Source organism: Paroedura picta, chromosome 2 (genome assembly GCF_049243985.1).
Source record: "Paroedura picta isolate Pp20150507F chromosome 2, Ppicta_v3.0, whole genome shotgun sequence".
NCBI classification, from domain to species: Eukaryota; Metazoa; Chordata; class Lepidosauria; order Squamata; family Gekkonidae; genus Paroedura; species Paroedura picta.
In genome coordinates this window covers 99,924,788-99,935,514 of record NC_135370.1, presented here as the reverse complement: position 1 = coordinate 99,935,514, position 10,727 = coordinate 99,924,788, and positions in this window count along the sequence as shown.

Genomic DNA, 10,727 nt, shown 5'->3' with positions numbered 1-10,727 from the left:
AGTCTTCTGCACGTGGTTAGGGAGGCTCAGAAGAGGGGGGAGGCAAATGGAGACTCTTTCTTTGTTCTCTTGAAGGGGGGGAGAGGATCCAAGAAGTCAGAAGAGGGAGGGAAAAAATCCTTTCTTTTCTTGAGGGGGGGGGACGAAGAAGGCACACAAAAAAAATCCAAGGCCGACAGTAGTTGAGAGAAATTAGGGGCTTCTCCTTTGAGGCAGGCTTGTCACATGACCACCTGTAGCCAATCACGGGTCCTCTACCACGGAGAGCCCAGATTCAAAACAATGCGATTTTCTGAATATATTCAGGATTTTCATCACTCCAAGATAAAGCACAATAAAGGTAGGGTCACTCTGGATCAATCCTTCTTGCTGCAGAAGGAAATTTTAAATCGCCCCAAATCCAAACGGAAATCGCATTCTGTGTAGAGGGCAGGGACTGAATCGATCTGGGGTTGGAATAAAAGCCCCGTGCAGTTTACACCTAGGATTGCCTGCCCCAGACTGAGAAATCCCTGGGGAATTGGCTGTGGATCCTGGGAGAACAGAATTTGGGGATGAGAGGGGCCTCAGCTGTACATAATGCCATGGAGTCCATCCTCCAAGGCACCCATGTTCTCCAAGGGAACTGATTTCTATCATCTGGAAAGTAGTTGTAATTCTAGGGCCCATTCCGCACCAGGATCAATGTGGCAAATTGATTTCGGAAAGAAAAAACGCAATTTAAAATAGTGGAATTCGGCGTAATGCATCCAGTTTGAACGCATCCAGTAACACATCCAGTAACGCATTTGAATCCAGTTGCGTTTAAATCATTTCCCACAGGTTTCCGGTCTCGGCAAAAATCGCTAGAAAGGAAGTGATATTTGCCGTGCTTTGTCCCGCCCCTGGCCGTCAATCAAACGAGCAGCCAATGGGTGGTCGTTACCATGCTCCGGAAAAGCCCCTTTGCCTTTAAGAATATGTTTTTTTAAAAAAAGAAAAACACATGTTGCAACAAATATGCCTTGATTCCTTGATTCCTTGCTTCCTCCTAACGTAGAGACCCATCTAGCTGGCAGCTGGCGTGTGAGCTGCCAATTCATCGTTGCCACGCTCCCCCAAGTGAAAAAAAAATCCCCCCTGTGCACGGGCGTGATTTTCGGCCGAAAATAAAGGGAACTTGCAAACGGGGCTGTGTTGTGCTTGATGACTTAAATCTTGGCTTCTCTACTGCTTGTGATGCAGCAATTCATCACCTTCACACAATCATCATCTTGATGCATTTGGATGTAAAATGACATTTTTAGTTTTATAAAAATCGTTATGTTTCAAAGAAACCAAAAGTTTTTGGAACATCTTTATGCTTTAAACAGAGAAGCTGGAACAGCTTCCTGCCACCTGAAGCTGTTTAATCTCACAGTTTCTAGAGGAGGTTTATGAAAGCATGATTATTCTTTTCATTCATGACTGGTGGGGCTGGCTCTATAACCAGGGTTAGGGTTAATGAGAAAGAGACCTTAGGCATTGGATTTGGGGGTTTGGCAGCAATTACACCCTTGCTTACATCAACTTGATGTTGCAATATATCTCACTGTCATGGTTCTTGGGGCACACTCTCTCCCCCCTGCTCTATTTTCCCCACAGCAGTCAACATTGGCACAACCCAGGACTTCCCAATTTCTAGCTCCTGCTCACCAGAAGAGGCAACAAAACTACTATGGAAGAGGAGGTAAAAGTTTTGTTTCCAATGATTTTGCAGCTGGGCATGCATAGGACTGGGACTCTATTATGCTGTCTTTAAGCCGGGCAGAGCAGCCAGTTGACGTAGCTGAACTATGAGACTGGCCTCTATGCCACTTTCATTTTGTAGCAATTGTTATTTCAGGCATATATTTGGAAATATGAGAGTGATTCCAGGAGAAACTGCAAAGCTAGAAGAGCTCCTGAATTAAATACCTAGTAGTTGTGGCTTTAATGGCTCCTACCCTTCTTTGTAGTTATCAAAATAAAGAAAAACCTATCCAAAATAATAAATGGTATTGTATAAGATCTCTAAAAATCATAGAGTGCAATATAGCTCTGTATGTGGTTGAATTACTGAATCACTTTGGCCCAGAATGGCCTGCAGAAACACACAATTTGCCTTTCATTTATCACATCTGTATGTGCCCTGAGTCCTGCATTAGCCCTGCTTGTGCAGATGTAGCACTAGTTACCATTCCCACCACCTTCTTTGCAACAGCAATGGGTGCCATGCTGGCAGGTGAAAAAACAAGTGGGGACTGTAAGGTCAAATCTTTCTCATATCCCAATATTTGCATTTGACAGATGCAGAGATGTCTCTGACCTTTGCCACATCTGTTTGTGCCCTCAGTCCAAGTACAAAGGAATGAGCTGTCCTTTGCAGTCGGAGAGGATCTTTCCATACAGTCCTAGGAACAGAGGCTGATAACAAAATATATTGGTGCATCTAGGACCTGGGAATATGGGGCAAACACTGTTTCTCTTGGTAACCCTGATGAATTACTAAGACAGCAAGCTTTAAGCAGGTCCTCTGTTTTTTAAAGACATCATAGAAATATAAGATGCTGGCCTAGATAAATGACACTCATGTTCCTTTCTTTAAATCAGCTGTATTAATGGCATCAACAGCACATAGTCAAATCTCTCCTTGTATAATTTCTGTGACTCAGGACATTTTGAAATGTTGCACACTGTTTCATACAGCTTCAGAGTTATAAAACCATGACAGCCTCCCAGTGCTGGCTCATACCATTCCACACTATTTGACTTCTCTGTCCGACACAAATGTCATTCCAGTATAATATACTGTAGGATGTAGAGCAGTGGAACAACAACAAAAAAGAAATATCTTTTTTTAGACCTACAAAATGATGTAAATACTCATATTTAGATTTACCTTTGAAATGGGAGCCATCAACATTTTTGCCCTCAAACAGTTTGTGGAGAATAAGAATCAAAATCTTAGGCAAAGAAATGTATTGCTGTTTGTAGATATTGCATTGATCTGAAAAATGGCTATAGGCAACATAAAGCACATGTGAAAACACGATTAAGGAATATTTGCAAAGTATGCCATGCATCAAAAAATATGCCTTATTTTGAGACCCTCGTGAGAAGACCTGGGCTAAATCTGCACAAAGCTTTTATTCTAATCCCAGGTTGATTAAGTCCCTGCCATCAATTTTCATTTTATTGCAGGTGATTTAAAATTTTCTTCTACAACAAGCATGATTGATCCAGAGTGACCCTACTTTTCTCCCGTGATATCTTGGAGTGGATATAACCCTCCATATTGAAAAATTGGCATGAGTTAAGTGCAGCTCTCTGCTTTTTCTGAACTTGAGCCTCCAACGCTGTAGAAAAGCCCTGATTGGCCTGGCATCAGTTCAAAGGCTTCCTCGTTCCCAGGTTGCAAGGCTTCCCTTAAAGGGGAAGCCCTAACTTCTCTCGGCAGAAGCTCCGAAGCCCTAACTTCTCTTGGCAGAAATTTAATCCCCCTCTTCTTCTGTCTCCAAATCACCCCCCTCCCCAGTTCAAGAAAAAAAAGCTTCCCTAATCAGGGGCCAAACACTTTTCTGTTTCAATGGGGGGGGGGGGGAATAGAGGAAGACCCAAGTTCAAATTGATCAGAATTCAGCAGGATCCACAATGGAATAAACAAAGTAAGTGCAGAATCAGCCCTGCAGGACTTTAGTTTGTTACTGTCAATTAAATGTTTAGTTGATTTTTTTAAATGAAAACTTTCTCAATATGGAGGTATCAGTTTCTGCCTAGTGCTTGGACATTCAAGAAAGAAAAACTGTACCTAGAGATTACAAGAAATTGTTAGTAACATAAATGTATTATGACTTAACTTGTGATAACTGTCATGTTGTAGATGATATTATCATCATGGTACTTTGATTTTCCATTAGAAAAAAACTGGATCCCTGCCCCAGTGTAAATCTAGGTTGTTTTAGCATTAGAGGGCCATATTTATCCAATAAGATAACACAGAAATGAATTAAATACAGCCATTTGCCATTACTTATACTGCTAATTTTGATTTGTAGTTCTTTGCCTGATATGCATTATAAGATTCAATCATGTTTTGATCTGTCTCATTTATTTGTCTAGGTTATTAATCATTCCTAGTTATTTCAAGGTTCATGCTTCCACAGTTCATGCATTCTGTTTTCATGACTTTGAGTCTTCAATGTTATTAACCTTTGATCCATTATCTTTATTGTGTCTTAGTAAATCCTTCAATGGGTTTTATTTAGCCTGTATTGTCTTGCTGGCTAACCATGACCTGCTGGGGTAAAATGGGACCAAGATCTATACCCCAAAGAATATGAAGTTGATACTGGGGGCAGACAACAAAAGAAGCACAATGGCAAGAGGAACAAGGAACGAATGTGAGCAAATACCTTGGCTTCCATTCCACTGGGATGCTGACTGAGAAGAAAGCTTCATGATTTTAAGGACAGGGTCTGAAGAAAGAGAGAGGCTGAGTCATCTGGGGTAAGCTTCCAGGAATAGGGGTGGTGAGGAACAAAGGATGGAGTCATTAACATATCTGCAATATAATGAAACTCTGATTGTGTAAAGTGCTGCGAGGAAAGAACGGTGCCATCAGGTGTCAGACATCCAAGCTAGGTGAATATCCTCACTTGCAATCATTGTCTGACTTGCAGTCCCAATTTACACAGTTCTTAGTTCCTTTAGAGGTGCAAGAAAACAATGATCTGCACACAGGTGTAGGGGCACTTTGCGCAAATGGATGGATATCAAGTGACTGCTGCATGCATTATTGATGGAGAATCCCATTATGGTTCATCAAAGCTGACGTCTGTATTACTGTATCCGATTACACCGAGCACATAAAGTCAGATCTCTTAGGAGCCATCTAAATAGCATTTATAAAAGGATACAGGCTTCTGCTGCAAGCAAACATGATTTTATTTACATGTACCAATTTGCTGCTTGTCTGGTTTATGGCATCTCTGTTGATTACCAGGAAGTAGACAGACACAGAGCTAAGACATCAGTGGTACGAGGAAGATTAAGCTACTTCAACACTGAAAGAACCTCCATTTGACTGTATACAGAGTCCTTAAAAACCCCTGTTATGAATGTATGAAGCAGCAAATCTTATTATTGCCCTAGGAGTTTTTGATCATTCATCCTTTGATGAAAAAATTAGCCATTTGATATATATCACTTTTTCAAAAATCCAAAATGAAAAGTCAGACTTTCCATAGGCTCATTGTTAAACTAAAATAAAAACATGTTTAATTGAACCCACTTGGAAAAGCAAGGCTAATGGTGCATCTTCAAGACCAATAATGCTAATCAGCTATCCCTTAGTTTCCTAGCAGCACTCCGCCAGCTTGTCAAAAGTAGTAGGGAGGCATTTAGAGTAATCAAGCTAAACAAAAGCAGCCCATAATGAACCTATCCTGCAGAACATAAACATCAAATTAATAGAAAACGAGGGGCTGGTTTACATGGGAGAAGTGGTCCCAGACTATTTAAAATTATGAAGGTAATTGCCAGCACTTTGAAATTCACCCAGAAATGAATTGGCATCCCATGTAACCCTTTCAGAAAGGTAGAAAGTCCCTCGAGAATGACCAGGCACTCTCCAAGCAAAAGCAGGTCTCCATCACTCCTCAAGTTCTTCTGTAAACACATTTCTGTCATTCCCGTGTAAGTTGTTGCCTCTTTCTCTTGTATGCAAAAGATAAGGAAGTGTATGCATGCACCTGCCTTTGCTGTAGATGAACAGCACTAGCAGCCTTTCCCATCTGTCTTTCCTCCTCCTTGTTCATGTGTGCATATATGCACCCTTGCCCGGGACAGAAAAGGAAGTATAACCGAGCATCTTTTCTCTAGAAAGGAAAATGACAGCACCATGTCCCTTTCCTATCTGCCTCTCCTCCTCCATGCAAGTGCACATCATTCCATGCATCTTTGGTCTGGCTGAGGCCCATTATGCACGGCCGCCGAAACGGCGATTTCGGGTCACATGGAAAACGCGGAGGGGGAAGACGCGACGCATACCGGTTATATACGGGGCGGGGCGCGACGGCGGCAAAACCCAGAGTAACCGATTATGCACGCGCTGATCCGGGCGCCGCTTCTGGTTGCGCCCCGCTCACCCGGAAGCTGCGCTTTCTTCCGCGTTTCACTGACGCGGCTTTTTCGGCGGCATGCACCGAAGCTGCAGCCGGTTGCAGCCGGCTCCGTGCGTTATCCGTGATTTTAGTCGCCGCCATTCCACCCTGAATGTGCGCTAAAACCCCCGTGCATAATGGGTCTGAGAAAGGAACATGCTAGTTACCCTTTTGCTCGGTATCAAAGCTGCCATTTGCCTCTTCCAGGAGAAACATACAAGTCCTTTGCAGGGCAAGTTACTATGGTGGGTTGCTTTGGTGAGGGGGGAAGCAGAGGAAAGGTCCCCAAGACCCCACCAAAGCACTTCAGACTTGTAAATTTTGTATAACCTGCCGTTTTGTGACTGGCTCCACTCACTTAGTCATCATTTTGTGATTGGTTGTTCCTAAGACTCCTGGGGAAAAAATCATGCCAAGAAGCAATCTTGTAGCAACATTTACACAAACAATCAGCCCTCAAAAGGCTGTCCTCATATAAAGTACCTTACAATAATCTTACCTGTTGTCAATCAGGAAGGAATAGCCATGTCTCTCAAACATGGGAACAGCATAGTCTACTGCACTAACTTAGAGTTGGTTATTGGCACTATGTGCCAAACAGAAGACCTGTGGGCATGGATTTAATAGCATCCCACACCAAAGGGATCCTGTCCTCCAAATGTTAGGCATATAAAAGAAAGCATCCATGCACTAGAAGCAGTCATACTTGCACAAGGACCAGGGAAATATGAATTGGCATATGAGTGCATGAGGATTTTTCTTTATTTTCCAGGACCTTCAAAAGAAGGGAGGGAAATAATCAATTTTATAATGAAATAATTCTACACTTTATCTTTCTGCCATCAAGAACATGAGGTCAAAGACTAAATTGTGAATGCTGGGACACATTTTTACACATTGATTCAATAAGACATGTTTCAGAGATCACAGTATTTATGTTTCACAGAACATAAAGGCATTCATCTGGATGTGAGTATAATCTGCTTGAAGGAATGTCAGCTAAAAGACATTGAGATACACAGGATTCTATAAAGCAGTAATACAGAAGTAATGTCTATAGCTACATTAAAGATGCCTTAAAATGTTGCATTATTTCTCTGACATTTTAAACATGAATGCACATGCGTATAAATGGAGACATGTAATCAAAAGAGCATTCCAAAATATGGAATTTTTTCTAATGCTTTAAAGCAGCACGTATGTATTGCTATAAATAAAAAGTGTAGTAGACTAAGATATAGTCTCATAACAGCTCCACATTATTCTTGATTGATATGAAAGGGGGAGGCAAATCACTATTTAGGTTTAGGGTCATAGCTTTATACAATACAGTGCTCTTCTTATTTTGCTTGATGTTTGTAAGTGGCAACTTTTGCTTTGACCACTTATTTATATACACAGTTGGCACAAAGTGGATGGGGAGGGGGCATCTTCCAGTACTTTCTTGACCAATGAAGGTGTTCTCTTAGACTGTTTACGCACTGGAGATTTCATTCCAAGCTGCAGGCTGGAGTTTTAGTCATGGCAGGTTGTTCCATCTCTTCCTGAACCCACACAGGGGAACTTTGGGCCCAGTGCACCTCATCCACCCCCAATTTGTGCTCCTGCACGGGAACTGGGGCAGTGAACTTCCCAGTGCATAAACGGTCTTAGTCTGGCATAGAAACACTTTTTCAGACATTTTAGCAGAAGCAGGAACCGGAAGACCAAGACACTGTCACAACCCTGGCCCTGGCTCTAGCCTTGTGGAATGAGTTGCCAGTAGAGACCCAGGCCCTATGGGAACTGTCAAAGGGCACTCTTCCGCCAGGCATATGGTTGAGGCCACGGTCTCCCCCCACTCCTCACTCCGCCAAGAATAACCCTGGGGGGGGGGTCCAGATTTTCCATCGAAGCACTGGCTTCACCCATAGACCTGGCAGAAGAGCTCCGTTTTACAGGCACTGCGGAAAGCTGGTAAATCCTTCAGGGAATTCTTGAACCTGGCCCCATTTATAACCTGGGAGTACTGTGTGTGCTGTGTAAAAGAGAAGCAGAGGCCTCTTCCTCCTCCTCCTCCCTTTCCCTTTTTCTTTTTTGTTCTCTGTCAGCTCTCTCTCTCTCTCATATACAGTACTGATAGAGTTGGCCAGCTTAAATCAGTGGTCTTGGGGTTGTGGGGTACCCCAGGCCATCTTGATTAAGTATACAAAGATCACTGTAAAATAAATCTTTAATGACTAAACAAAAATACTAGAATGCACAGATAATTGTGAACCATCAATAGCTCTGGGCAAAATACTGAAAAGAAATAAGGAGAAGTATCTTGATTACTATTCCTACAATTTGCTAGCCTGAACACTAAAAATCTAGTCTAGCAGTTTTATAGATTCCCCTGTAGCTGGGGCATTCCTTTTCAGTGGAATCAGACTTTAGGACTGTATGCTCAGGGCTTCCTTCCAAGTGAGCTCTTGACCAATCAATTCAACATCTAGACAATGGAGATTAAGGCATCAACCAGTAATGATCCATTATGCCCTTTGCAACCTGGCCAAGTGGTACAAATTGAACAGTTTCTTTTGGTTAGGTCATGGGTCAGTATACATTTCCCTCCTTCCTTGAGATGTAGTTTTAGGATTTAATTGCTTCCGTTCCCACAGGCAAGTCTGTGTTATCTAAGGGTACCTTTATCTTTTCATAGCAGACACAACTAATATGATTTTTTCAAATCATATTATGATTTTTTCAAATCATATTATGATTTTTGCAAATCATAACAAAGAAATTATGTGGTAACTATAAAACGAAATCATGAGAAGGGGCCACTAATCTATGTTTTGTGGATGACGAAGGCTCAAATTTGAATCTATGGGCACCTTTGGAATTTTGAGAAGATATGGTGGCTTTCACAGGAGGTGGGGCCACCCTTCACATGCTCCCTTCCCTTCCAGCATTCTCGTCCATGGTATGACACTCATCATGTCTCTGAGTTTATTAAAGTTTGCTCTACAAAAATCCAACATCCACGTCTGGCTACAAGCCGCCCATGATTACATGGTCCTGCCGCTTGGATATTTTCCCAAGCTGCTCACAAAGTGCAGCATCCACATCCTCTCATTGGTCAGGCGGTCGGTAGCAGATACCAACCACCACACTGTTTGCTTTCCCCTCGCTTCTTTTCACAGCTACAGGCAATGCGTTTATCATTTTCAGGTTTTTAAAAATTACTGTTTGTGTATTTATTTATTTTTTAGTTCACATTTTTCTGCAAACCTGGGGCTTTAAAAAAATTGTAGAAAGATCCGTCTTGCCCATTCACAGTTCCAGTCACCAGATTTAAGTATCCAAAATTTTTGCCAGCCTGGCTATTAGAATATAAGATGATGCTATAACACAATACCAATAATTTTAAAAAACTGAAAAAAGCCCTCTGGTGGTGCAAAGAGGAATGGAGTCTGTGGAAGCAAGAATCAAGAAAATGTGGGAGAAACAAGTGCTGCTGTTTGTTCAAACCCACACAAGCCAACCATCTACCTGATCTGGGTAGATTTTGACATTCCAAATATATCCAGGTTTTCTTGGGAAAGCCCCCCCCCCAAAAAAAAAACTCCCAGACATATTCAGGAATTACCAAGTGTTGTTGTTGTTGTTGTTGGACTTATTGCCTTCCACTCTCATTTCTGGCTCGTGGCGGGTTACAAATTCGTCTGAAATTAAAACCTCATTTAAAAAAAAACCATTAAAACCCTACCAGATGTAACAATATACATATACATATCAGACTCCAACAATAAAAACCGTAATGGAGAAACCCCTCTAACCCCACCCACTAATATAGAAGCGCGAGGAGGAATGCAGTTCTCATCAGCTCAGTTTAAAACAGGCTGCAGAAGAAGCCAGCCCCAGGATCTGCTGTGCCACCGGGAGCACATTGCTTCCCACTGGCTGAGCTTTGTGCTGGCCTCTCTTGTAGCCTGGTTTAAACTTGCCACAAGATATGCAAGTCCAGCCAGAATCTTCTGTGGATGTTGTGGGGCTTCTGCATTCCCAGTAGCAAAGGAACCTACACAGAGAATCACTTGCTGGTTTTAAAACCAGAATGATTCTTATAGCTGGAATGTTTTATCTTTTATAATATTTAAGTTATCAATGATTCTTTTATCTTGTTAATGCCAGATGTTTTTATGTACCTTGTAATTTGACTACTGGTCTAGTACCATAATAATAAAGACTTGACTTGACTCACTTGCTGTGTAGAAGCTCCATTCAAAAAGTGATTTCCTGGTCTGGCCATGTTGAGAGATATACACACTGATGAAGTGCCATCACAACAGATTCTGGCAACTCCAGCAAGAGGCTTGCAAGGCAAGTGAGCTGGTTTTCCATTGCTTTCCTCTGCAGAGTCTTCTTTGGTGGTCTCCCATCCAAGTACCCATCCTGCTTGGCTTCCAAGATCTGATGAGAGCAGGCTATACCATTCCATTCATAGAATTAGAGAGACTGGTGATAAAAAAGGTATGAAGCAGACCTTTCCTAAACATAAAACAAGCAGACAAAAGCATTTGTTACTCAGCTAGATCCCTACTT